The sequence below is a fragment of the Pristiophorus japonicus genome, chromosome 11, assembly GCF_044704955.1.
Source record: "Pristiophorus japonicus isolate sPriJap1 chromosome 11, sPriJap1.hap1, whole genome shotgun sequence".
Taxonomy (NCBI): Eukaryota; Metazoa; Chordata; class Chondrichthyes; family Pristiophoridae; genus Pristiophorus; species Pristiophorus japonicus.
In genome coordinates this window covers 137741571-137755396 of record NC_091987.1, presented here as the reverse complement: position 1 = coordinate 137755396, position 13826 = coordinate 137741571, and positions in this window count along the sequence as shown.

Here is a 13826-nt window from a genome sequence, read left to right as displayed (position 1 = left end):
AGCATCCTCCTCACAGCTCACACCGCCACCTAGTTTAGTGTCATCCGCAAACTTGGAGATATTACACTAAATTCCTTCATCTAAATCGTTAATGTATATTGTAAAGCACTGAGGTCCCAACACTGAGCCCTGCGGCACTCCACTAGTCACTGCCTGCCATTCTGAAAAGCACCCGTTTATCCCGAAGGGAGCGGGATGTGGGTGGGTAAGTCTCCTGGGTGATTGTAACTGGCCAGTCACCCAGTGTGCACCGTGCAGCAGTGCTAGAATGGCTCCTTCACTCTCTGTGTCTTAAAGCGAGAACAGAAAGAGACAAAGTGAATGGCCTTATTCGGAAGGACTATTTTGGTGTGGAGTGCAGATCGGGTGGTCGGGAGACGCTGACGGAGGTGGGAGGCTCAATCCAATTTCATGTTTGGGCCTCAGTTAAATGTAAGGGCTGCCTGCCATTGCTACTCACATTCCCGAAAGGCTGCTCTCAGGCTGGGAGGCTGGGAAAACTGGCGGGGCCGCCATTATTTAAAGTGCCTGCACATTTTAAATGAACGGTGCACTTTTCAATAGAATTTATTTGTGAACTTTTCAGTGCTGGTTAGTGGCAATTCATTTTGTGATTGCGCTCAGTCCCTGCACCATCCTGCAATGTGCCGCTGTGTGCCGGCCACAGCTCTCCACGCCTTCAGTGGCAGTGAGCGCCAGGAGCCACTTAAATTGCGCCTATTCAGTACTTGAGTGCGAAACCTGTTAGCCCCTCCTGCCAAGTTCAGATTATGGTAATCGGCAATAAGGACCAAGATGGTGTGCAAAATCCGGATTTTGAAACAGGCAAATAAAACCTGCAGCAGGTTCAGGAAACCCTGCTCTTCCCTCGCTCCCGCTTCCTCGCACCGAACGCCTCTCCAAGGTAACATCAGCTCCACTGAGGTGGAAAGCCCTCTGGAATATTTCCATCCCTTGCTCTTGGCCTTCCGAGTGCCAGCACAGTAACTGGAGCCCCGCCTGCTTTAGATAGTGGCTTAGAGCAGAGTTCGGGGCCCAGCCTATAACAGAAGGCGACTCTCTGTGCCCCAAGGGTTGCCGAAAGCATTGGACTGCTTGTCAGAAAGCTTCTGCAGCATGTCGGAGTGTGTGGGGGAGTCCACTGCCAATTTATTTAGGAACCTAGCACATGGTATTGACACTCTTCACTCATCCATGGAGTGTGTGGTCATCTGAGTAGACACTGAAACTGGACCTTCCCTGAAGGACTCTCAGGCACCACTTATACTGTCTCTTGGATACTCCCACTGAGGCCATGCCAGCTCGAGTCTCCATCACCTCCCCTGATTTGGGCAGGCTGGGAGACTGAATGAATCGGGGCACCAGTTGGATCCCCGATCTCCTGCAGCCACAGCCCAGTAACAGGGACAGTCCAGCAATGGGAAGAGAACATGTTGCTATCTCTGATAATGAGAGCATGTGTGGAGTCTTGTGTGCCCCTCCCCCAGTGCCCACACTGTAGCTGGAAGGCTGGCTAGGCCCAAAGCAAACTCTTGTAGTCTGCAGCTGGGCCTGTTCAGGCCCCGAGCTCCTGGAATCACCGACCATCAGCATCTCAGGAGCCCTTGACTAAGCCGCAGTGTCCTTTCACCTCCCGTACTGCAGCCATTGGAGGAGCACCTTGTGGGAGCACGAGAGTCAGTGAGAGAGCACTGAAGGTCATCACTAGGCTCTCTTACCAGGGCCATACTTAGTGTGAGCAATTATTACAGCCAGGACAAGTATCATTCTTTTCAAATCTGTGTGTGCAGACAGAGCTCCTGTAGTAGCTGGAGATCCTGCAATATTAGTGAACATGAATAACAATGTTGGTCTTTGAGTGGATGAAGTTGATTTGAGGTTAAAGGACTGGCAGAGATGTTACTGCAGGGGAGCAGGGATTGTTCAGCTGAAGCTCTCTTCAGTGAGCTGCCGCCAAAGACCACTCACTGCTCACAATTCTTGGGGCTCTCCTACTTCCTGACCATTCTCTATATCATCAGTGTCATCTCCCTCATCTGAAGATTATCCAGTGTAGGCTCCCTGTCTTCTTCTCCTTTCCAAAGCAACACTATGCGGCACATACAAACTGCTGCCATATGGGACATGTTTAATGGTGTGTGTTGTAGGAAGCACCAGACTGTCCAGACAGTGGGATCATTGCTTAAGGACTCCAATGGTCTGTAGTTAAGCTCTAGATCTGAGAGTGGCACTGCTCAGTCACTAAATGTGGGTTCTTGAGAGGAGCCATGAGTCAAGTGTGCAATGGGGGACTCTTGTCCTCAACATAAGAACATTATAGTATTATAGGAGATGGACGGCATTCAGAGCTAGTTGTGTGTTTCTGTGACGGAGCATGAATGTTCTCATTCTAATAACCAGCACTCGGCCAGTACTTGGTAGCTACCCACATACTGATACACATTGCACACTCCTACACACTAATACTTTATCTAGTATTATATCCATATACAATATTGGCTATTTTTAAATACACAAAAGCTAACTTTTAATGTTAAATGTAATTTGTTGTCACAGTAAGCTGTGACGTGAGGGAATTGTTGTGTTGAGTGCTGCTCTGTGAAATCAGACAGGCAACACGTGTTACATTGTATGGCAATATGTCTGGAGATAAGTGGGTAAGGAATTGTATTTATTAATAATACTGGTATTTGTTTCATCATTGGCACAATGTTCAGCATGTTACACTGAAGAACATTTTTGACAGCACAAAAACACAAAAGTAATTGCCTGAATCATCTACCCCATAAAACAACGTACAGAATTCATTCCATGCCTAATGCTTGCCACAGAGCCTGACCCAGATATAATGTATATCTGGTTGTTGAACTGTCGAGTTAGTCTCTCTGACTATCAGCAGGTCACAGCTGGTCAGTGACAGGCATCTGACCATCCCCTCAAGCCTCACAGTTTCTGTGGTCTCTTCCAGCCTCCGCAAGTGTAAAGTCATTGACAGATCAGAGAAAAATGTGTCCCAATTGTTGTGAGTTGGCTGATCGATCATTGTTATCTTTCTGCCGCAAAGACAAACGATTTGATAGAACTGAAAGCAATAGGATGATGTCACTGTACAGATTCAAACAACTTGGGGTTTGCACCTGACCGACTGAAACAAATATTTATCCAATCAATCTGGACAAACATAATTCTTCCAACACTCAGTAAATGTGGGACAATAAAAAAAGATAACTAAAGAAATGGATCTGCTGTAAAGCGGAGTTTGAGTCTGACTTTAAGGTCAGTGCAGCGCGGGCACTTTCAGCCTGGGAACCGCAGGACGTATGGACATCAATCAGTGGCTCAGTCATTTTGTACTTTTAGCATTTTGCTTCTGTTGTTTAATTCAAATGAAAATCTTGGGCATAAAAATCTGTGGCTGTCGTGGCTGAAATCTACAGTGGACATTGGGCCCAGAGCTGGAATCTGCAGTGGACATTGGGCCCAGAGCTGGAATCTACAGTGGACATTGGGCCCAGAGCTGGAATCTACAGTGGACATTGGGCCCGGGGCCAGAATTTGCTGTGGACATTGGGCCCGGGACAGAATCTACAGTGGACATTGGGCCTGGGACAGAATCTGCAGTAGACATTGGGCCTGGGACCAGAATCTGCAGTGGACATTGGGCCCGGGGCCAGAATCTGCAGTGGACATTGGGCCCGGGACAGAATCTACAGTGGACATTGGGCTCGGGGCCAGAATCTGCAGTGGACATTGAGCCTGGGACCAGAATCTACAGTGGACATTGGGCCCGGGACAGAATCTACAGTGGACATTGGGCCCGGGGCCAGAATCTGCAGTGGACATTGAGCCTGGGGCCAGAATCTACAGTGGACATTGGGCCCGGGACAGAATCTACAGTGGACATTGGGCCCGGGGCCAGAATCTGCAGTGGACATTGAGCCTGGGGCCAGAATCTACAGTGGACATTGAGCCTGGGGCCAGAATCTACAGTGGACATTGGGCCCGGGACAGAATCTGCAGTGGACATTGGGACCAGGGCCAGAATCTACAGTGGACATTGGGCCCGGGGCCAGAATCTGCAGTGGACATTGAGCCTGGGACCAGAATCTGCAGTGGACATTGGGCCCGGGGCCAGAATCTACAGTGGACATTGAGCCTGGGACCAGAATCTGCAGTGGACATTGGGCCCGGGGCCAGAATCTACAGTGGACATTGGGCCCGGGGCAAGAATCTACAGTGGACATTGGGCCTGGGACCAGAATCTACAGTGGACATTGGGCCCGGGGCCAGAATCTGCAGTGGACATTGGGCCCGGGGCCAGAATCTGCAGTGGACATTGGGCCTGGGACCAGAATCTACAGTGGACATTGGGCCTGGGACCAGAATCTGCAGTGGACATTGGGCCCAGGGCCAGAACCTGCAGTGGACATTGGGCCTGGGACCAGAATCTACAGTGGACATTGGGCCCGGGGCCAGAATCTGCAGTGGACATTGGGCCTGGTGCCAGAATCTGCAGTGGACATTGGGCCTGGTGCCAGAATCTACAGTGGACATTGGGCCCGGGGCCAGAATCTGCAGTGGACATTGGGCCTGGGACCAGAATCTGCAGTGGACATTGGGCCCGGGGCCAGAATCTGCAGTGGACATTGGGCCCGGGGCCAGAATCTGCAGTGGACATTGGGCCCGGGGTCAGAATCTGCAGTGGACATTGGGCCCGGGGCCAGAATCTGCAGTGGACATTGGGCCCGGGGCCAGAATCTGCAGTGGACATTGGGCCTGGGGTCAGAATCTGCAGTGGACATTGGGCCCGGGTAGAATCTGCAGTGGACATTGGGCCCGGGGCCAGAATCTGTGGTTGACATTGGGCCCGGGGCCAGAATCTGCAGTGTACATTGGGCCCGGGGCCAGAATCTGCAGTGGACATTGGGCCAGGAGCCAGGTAGATGAAGTCCCCGCCTCCACTCACAGTTTCTGTGGAACCACATGTGAAGTGGGACCTCCGTCTTCCTCAACATGGTGTGTGACATCAGAGAGGTGGGGCTGGAGGAGAGCAAACTCCCAGGCCAGAAATGTCCACATCCTCAGCCTGGTACAACACCAAGCACCAGCAGGTGCATTGGCTCTCAGCAGGTCAGATGTGGAGCCCAGCTGGGGATTCGGGCCTGGACACCAGTAGAAAGCAGCCTGTTATTTTGGTTCCCTCATTAAGAGGCAGATGTGATCGCATAAATAATCTGCTCATAACGGGGCCTCCAGCTCCAGAACTCGGGGCTGCCCAATGCCATATTACCCCTCCCCCTCCCGAGGTCCCGCCATCCGCAAGCAGGTGAGGGAACATACCCCCTGGCCACAGATACTTTGGCGGGGTTCAAAGCAGAGTTCTCAGCACTTACTGTGCAAGAGCAGTCCCATAAACTTTCAGCGTCATCAACAAAGTTTTCCTTTGGGTCGTTAGGTGTCAGCCTCGGCTCATTGGTGGGACTCCCATCTCTGAGTCGGAGACTGCGAGCTTCGGGTCCCAGTCCAGAAACTTGAGCACATAATCTCGGCTGACACTTCCATGCAGTACTGAAGGAGTGCTACAGATAGAATCATAGAATGGTTACAGCACAGAAGGAGGCCATTCGGCCCATCGAGCCTGTGCCGACTCTCTGCAAGACCACTTTAGCTAGTCCCACTCCCCCGCCTTCCCCATAGCCCTGCAAATTATTTTCCTTCAGGTCCTTATCCAATTCCCTTTTGAAAGCCACGATTGAGTCTGCCTCCACCACCTGTTCAGGCAGTGCATTCCAGATCCTAACCACTTGATGTATAAAAAAGCTTTGGTTCTTTTGCCAATCACCTTAAATCTGTGTCCTCTGGTTCTTGACCCTTCTGCCAATGGGAAAAGTTTATCTCTATCTGCTCTGTCTAGACCCTTCATAAATCTCCTCTCAACCTTCTCTGCTCCAAGGAGAACAACCTCAGCTTCTCTAGTCTATGGGACTCCCCTACTTCTCTACACTGTCTGGTGAGCCACCTTTTGGATGAGTTATTAAACCAAAGTCTCATCTGTCCTCTCAGGTGGATGTAAAAGATCTGATGGCAATATTCTAAGAAGAATAGGGGAGTTCTCCCTCATGTCCTGGCCAATACTTAGCCCTCAACCTACATCACTCGCAAACAGATTATCTGGTTATTACCTCATTGCTTTTTGTGGGACCTTGCTGTGCCAAAATTGGCTGCTGCATTTCCCTTCATTACACAGTGACTGCAAAAGTACGTTGTTGGCTGTAAAGCACTCTGGGACGTCCTGAGATTGTGAAAGATGCTATATAAATGCAGTTTCTTTCTGTGGTTAGCTCTGTCTTGCTGAAAGTAGGAAGGGGATCCCCAGGAACGTGTGGATTCACAGGAGGGACCCCCACACAGAAAAGTTTGAAAGTTACTGGTCGAGACAATCTGGAAGTGCTTGAGTATTTTCGTTACTTCATTGGTAAATATGTTTTAAAATATATTTGTATGCCCATGCTCCCATGTTAACCGTAGCTGTCAAATCAGCTGTAAGTTAATCCATTTCTGTGTCGGGGTTAAAGGCCAGAGTTGCTGGACCGCCAGCAGGATTCTGATGCCTAGCACCTCACCACCAAATCCACAGCTGATTATAATTCAAGAATAATGACTAACCTCTCACTACTCCTTGGAAAATAAGGCTGGAATTTTACCAACGGTGAGAGGGCGGGATCGGAAGTGGGTCAGGGGTCAAAATAGAAATGATTGACAGTGGGTGGGGAGCCCGCTGTCACCCCATCTCCTTTCTAGTCTCCCATGTGTCGGGTCTGTCAGTGTTTCACAGACCCGACACCAAGCGGCGGCACAGGCAACTTAGATCATTCAAAGTTAGTTAAAAGACAATTAAACACCATTTTGCCCAGCACTTACCATTTTTCTAGCTTTTTCATGAGGATCACGGTGCTCGGGGATCATGTCACGTAAGCGGGTTGGGTGTTCCATCAGTATCCATTCTTCTGAATAGTTGACAGCTGCAAATGTGGTATAAAAGCTACCATTTCATAGCTGTTCACTTTCCAATCCTAGAAGCTGGAACCTTCAGGATTTGGAAGATACATTTGAGCTTTATGGAGACTGGAAGTGTTTGGAGTAAACATTCCATCCACTTTCACCTCCTTGAAACAATCTCTCTCACCATTGACAGATCGCTTCTATCTTCTCAACTTCAGTTGCTAACTATTTCATCAGCATCGGTGCCCTTGAAAAAATATCACCTTAGCCTTCAGAATCCCAACATAAATCAGCCCCAACACCAGCATCACCAGGCACACCGGCATCACCAGGCACACCGGCATCACTAGGCACACCGGCATCACCAGGCACACCGGCATCACCAGGCACACCGGCATCACCAGGCACACCGGCATCACCAGGCACACCGGCATCACCAGCAACACCAACCTTCTCCACAATCACCTGATGCTGCACAGGACACAGGACATCAGCACTTGACCATATTGCTGCCCGGGACACCAGGATGGCCTCACCATGGCCAGCTTTATTTCACTTGACACTGTACACTCTGGCTGCCACATGATGTGTCAGATTTGTACCACCCCACACCAACACCTTAAAGCATCCTAACAATACCCAAGCCATTCATTTTACACTCATCAGCATTGTGGGGGGAACTATTATGTCTCACCATTCACTACAACTCATTAAACCACTTCATGGAGGTGCACACAATTCTGTCCAATAACGCAAAGTGTTGAAAATAAAGATGTTGATGTTTGACAGCACATGAACAGAAACTTTAATTGAACATTGGATAAAACACCCAAGTGCCTACCCTTGTGTGTTGTTACTTGGTACGATTGCACTAGGATGAGTGTGTGTGAGGGGTGGCTAATGAGATGGGGAAGTGATAATATAGGTAGAGAGAGGGATGGGTGGAGGTGCAAGGTAAGTTGGTGTGAGTAAGGATGTGCAGGAGTAGGGTGGGGAAAGGCAGAGTGATGGGGATGTCATGATTGGCACAACAGGATGAGGTTGAGTGTGGCTTTGCAGTAATGTTACGTGATCTACTGAGATCATTGAAAGACTTGCGCCACTGCAGCCAGGTCCTCCTGACAACATCCCTGCTTGTCCCTTCCTGTGCAATGTGCCACAAGACTGCGTTGATCCCCTGGGGAGGTCTCTTACACCCATTGGAAGGGAAGAGAACCTCCCTGCGTTCTGTGACTGGGAGTGATGGGAGAGCCTGGGTGCAGCCGTGCCCCTCTGTGCAGTGGTTGTCAGTGTTTGCAGCACCTCAATGCTGTACAACGTGACAGCACAACTGTCAAAATCAATGGGGACATGGTCCCTTTAAGGAAACCGGCTGATGATGTGTCAGTAAATGACATCATCAGACCCGCTTTCCTTTTAATTGGCTGGGAACCTCACTGGGTGTGCTTAACAAGCCCCATCAAGGTAAAATCAATTGCAGAGAGCGGGATAGAACCGGCAGCGGGCCGAGACCTCACTACAAACCCGGTAAGTGAAATCGCGGCCTATGTGTCGAAATGAGTTGGAGGAACAAAGGTTCCTCTGGAGGTTCAAACACACAAATCACAAAGTAGCAATGTAGGTTAATAAAGCCACTCAATAAACAAAGCAGCAGGGTTCATTTCGAGAGGGATAGAATTGAAAAAGCAAAAAAGTTATGTTAAACTTGTATAGGACCTTGGTTAGACCACACTCTGAGTACTGTGAACAGATCTGGGGCCAAAATTCAGGGTCTCAAAGAGACCCGTTAATGCCTGTTTGCAGCGGCCATTGATAAAAATCGAATGGCCACCACTTTGGGGTCAACAGGCCGACCCGACCTAAATTCAGGTCGAGGATTTTTCGGCCTGGACCCCATCCCACTCGAGTGGTTGCACCGCCAATGAAAACAATAAAATGTATAAGGCAGGTGTTACATGTCCTGCACTTGTACGGGTAGGTGCTGTGGGAAGGGGAGGGCTGCTGGGGGTGATTGAGGAGGGGACCAGGGTGTCGCAGAGGGAGCAGTGCCTTCACAATGCTGAAAGGGGAGGGGAGGGGAAGATGTCTTTGGTGGTGGCTTTAAATGTGGCTCAGCGTCAAATTTATTTGTTTTATCTTACAACACTGCTGTGAGGTGCCTTGGGATGTTTTACTATGTTAAAGGCGCTATGTAAATGAAAGTTGTTTTTGGATCATGCCGGAGGTGGCGGAAATAGCGGAGGATGATCCACTGAATGTGGAGGCTGGTGGGGTGAAAGGTGAGGACAAGGGGAACCCTGTCGTGGTTCTGAGAGGGAGGGGAAGGGGTGAGAGCAGAATTGCGGCAAGTAGAACTGACATGGTTGAGGGGCATGTTAACCACGGTAGAGGGGTATCCTCAGTTGAGGAAAAAGAAAGACATATCGGAAGCATTAGTATGGAAGGTGGCATCGTCAGAACAGATGCAATAGAGACAGAGAAACTGGGAGAATGGAATAGAGTCCTTACAGGAAGCTAGGTGGGAGGAAGTGTAGTCCGGGTACTGTGAGAGTCAAGGGCTTATAGTGAATGTTTGTCAATAGTTTATCCCCAGAAATAGACAGAGAAGTTGAGGAAGGGTCCCCCTGGTCTCTCTTATCACGCACCCCCTTTAGAATTGTACCCTTTAGTTTATATTGCCTCTCCACTATTCCACACAACAATGATTGCAGGAATTGACCCATTCTCTCTCCTCCATATGGATAAATATTAGGTATCAACAGTAAGTGTGTTATTGAGAGAGAGAGCGAGGGTGTGGGGGGGAGAGTTATAGATCAGTCTACTAACAGTTAGTGTGTTATTGAGAAAAAGAGCGAGGGTGGGGGGTGGTGAGTTATAGATCAGCCTACAAACAGTAAGTGTGTTATTGAGAGAGAGAGAGCGAGGGTGGGAGGGTGGAGAGTTATAGATCAGTCTACTAACAGTAAGTGTGTTATTGGGAGAGAGAGAGCGAGGGTGGGGGGTGGAGAGTTATAGATCAGTCTACGAACAGTTAGTGTGTTATTGGGAGAGAGAGAGCGAGGGTGGGGGGTGGAGAGTTATAGATCAGCCTACTAACAGTAAGTGTGTTATTGGGAGAGAGAGAGCGAGGGTGGGGGGTGGAGAGTTATAGATCAGTCTACGAACAGTTAGTGTGTTATTGGGAGAGAGAGAGCGAGGGTGGGGGGTGGAGAGTTATAGATCAGCCTACTAACAGTAAGTGTGTTATTGGGAGAGAGAGAGCGAGGGTGGGGGGTGGAGAGTTATAGATCAGTCTACGAACAGTTAGTGTGTTCAAGATTTATTAAGTTTATTAGGCAGGGCCTTGGGGCTGAAACTTGACGTGCTGCCAGTAGAATATTCCAGACTGTAACTGTTACAACGGGGACACTGCGAACATAGCTGTGATCACGTGACGGTTGAAGGATGCTGATGCACGGTGAATAGGCAAGATATTAAGAATTAGGCCGAAGATTATCATATCAGGCAATGTGCAGCAAAAGGACCAAACAGGAGAGAGAGGGAAAGTTCCAGCGCTGCTGAGGAAAAACAGAGTATAAGAAGAAACATTTTCTTGCTTTATGGAAGTACAATGGGAAGAATGCATGCCTACGTTCAACTGTGCTCTGTCTACTGATAACCTTCTGCTTGTAAATTGCTTTATATGCTGAATCAACAAATAACGTGATTGTAACAGGAACCACTGACTGATTTAATTACTACTGAAGTGAAAAACGCATGTTTTTTAACACTTACCCACACAGATAAGTCTTACATCATGGTTAATTCAGCATAAGCCCTGCGGGAAATAAAGACAAATGATTAGGTTGAATCGAAAGGAAACCAGTCTTTACAAGGGAAATACATATTGCTGAGGGATGTATCAGCCAGGATTACTATTGCAAGGCTACAGACCAGTCATTGCAATAGGAAGTTGTCAACCACAAACATCACTTCTATTATAAAGCAATCGAGCGAGAAGATAGATTGAATTTATCTGCATTGGATGAAGAACATGTTTTTCATCAAAGAACAATTGTGTCATTACAGAAACTGTTACATGAACGTGTTCTATTGAGGAATACACTGAGGTGAAGAAGCCATCATTTGTGTGTGTCATTTGCTTCATTATAATTTATCCCGGACTTTTTAAAAGTGGAAATAAATGGAGTGGTTTGTCAAATATACAGATAACTCTTTTAAAATTTAAAGTAATGTAACCAATCAGTAGAATATACTTCACCTCAGTGAATATCAAACAATATCTTAATCAAACCTTAAACCGATTTTATTTCTGTTCCTGTCCTATTAACTGAATGCCATCCACTTCCTTTAAAGGCAGCACCAACATTACGTATTTCCCTGCTCATTTCTCAAACTCAGCTGATTACTTCTGAACATTTTCCAGTGGACACTGTGATTCAATGTGTGTTATGTTTAAAGAATGTTCCTGTAGTCTGCACTCCATAACTGAGATGGCCTGGAACCATCCGCCACATTGTCAAGTCAACAAATGAAGAAGTTCTCTGATGGTGTAACTTGATGCACTTTCTGTACCCCGACACAGGCAGACCGACTCGTGCTGTGTTTGTGAATGTCTGGAGCGAGATCACTGTGGAGGTCTCGGGGACCTCCATTCATGACCACACCACCACCCAATGTCTCAAAAGGCTGAATGATATCATTTGACTGATGAAAGTGAGCACATGTTCCTCCAACTCCTCACCGTCCATCTGCGAGCCTCTCCTTTACATTCTCTTATTTCCCAACTTCACTATATAGTCACTGAAGCACCATTTGATTGGTGAGGCCTGTATATACATATATATATATATATATACATATGTGTACGTTCTCGCAATGGAGGCTCCCTTTCCTGTGAGAGTCACACCTGCACGTAATGGACCCACACTCGCACTAATTACCGAGGTCACATGACACTGCCACTCAGCAACCCTTCTTTGCTTTCCAGACGAAGGTATCTCACAACCGTTTGGAGCAACAGAGGACTGGTGGGGGCAAGCCAGATATACAGCAGCTCAGTCATCTTGAAGAAAGGCTGCAGCGGCTAGTGGGCCCACATGTTGCCTTCCCTGTGGCCGCCGGTCGTGTGGATCCTGCTGGGGGCAGCATCGCTAAGTGAAAGCTTTCCTTTAATGCCATCTCTTCCTGAAAGTGCCAGTGCCTACCACGTGTTTGCTTATAAGAACATAAGAACATAAGAATTAGGAGCAGGAGGAGGCCATCTAGCCCCCCGAGCCTGATCCGCCATTTAACAAGATCATGGCTGATCTGGCCGTGGACTCAGCTCCACTAACCCGCCCGCTTCCCGTAACCCTTAATTCCCTTATAAACATAGAAACATAGAAAATAGGTGCAGGAGTAGGCCATTCGGCCCTTCTAGCCTGCACCGCCATTCAATGAGTTCATGGCTGAACATGCAACTTCAGTACCCCATTCCTGCTTTCTCACCATACCCCTTGATCTCCCGAGTAGTAAGGACTTCATCTAACTCCTTTTTGAATATATTTAGTGAATTGGCCTCAACAACTTTCTGTGGTAGAGAATTCCACAGGTTTACCACTCTCTGGGTGAAGAAATTCCTCCTCATCTCGGTCCGAAATGGCTTACCTCTTATCCTTAGACTGTGTCCCCTGGTTCTGGACTTCCCCAACATTGGGAACATTCTTCCTGCATCAAACCTGTCTAAACCCGTCAGAATTTTAAACGTTTCTATGAGGTCCCCTCTCATTCTTCTGAACTCCAGTGAATACAAGCCCAGTTGATCCAGTCTTTCTTGATAGGTCAGTCCCGCCATCCCGGGAATCAGTCTGGTGAACCTTCGCTGCACTCCCTCAATAGCAAGAATGTCCTTCCTCAGGTTAGGAGACCAAAACTGTACACAATACTCCAGGTGTGGCCTCACCAAGGCCTGTACAACTGTAGCAACACCTCCTTGCCCCTGTACTCAAATCCCCTCGCGATGAAGGCCAACATGCCATTTGCTTTCTTAACCGCCTGCTGTACCTGCATGCCAACCTTCAATGACTGATGTACCATGACACCCAAGTCTCTTTGCACCTCCCCTTATTGGTTAAAAATCTACCTATCTGTGATTTGAATACATTCAATGAGCTAGCCTCGACTGCTTCCTTGGGCAGAGAATTCCACAGATTCACAACCCTCTGGGAGAAGAAATTCCTTCTCAACTCGGTTTTAAATTGGCTCCCCCGTATTTTGAGGCTGTGCTCTGTAGTTTTAGTCTCCCCGACCAGTGGAAACAACCGCTCTGCCTCTATCTTGTCTATCCCTTTCATTATTTTAAATGTTTCTACAAGATCACCCCTCATCCTTCTGAACTCCAACGAGTAAAGACCCAGTCTACTCAATCTATCATCATAAGGTAACCCCCTCATCTCCGGAATCAGCTTAGTGAATCGTCTCTGTACCCCCTCCAAAGCTAGTACATCCTTCCTGAAGTAAGGTGACCAAAACTGCACGTAGTACTCCAGGTGCGGCCTCACCAATACCCTGTACAGTTGCAGCAGGACCTCTCTGCTTTTGTACTCCATCCCTCTCGCAATGAAGGCCAACACTCCATTCGCCTTCCTGATTACCTGCTGCACCTGCAAACTAACTTTTTGGGATTCATGCACAAGGTCCCTCTGCACCGCAGCATGTTGTAACTTCTCCCCATTCAAATAATATTCCCTTTTACTGTTTTTTTTCCCAAGGTGGATGACCTCACATTTTCCGACATTGTATTCCATCTGCCAAACCTTAGCCCATTCGCTTAACCTCTCTAA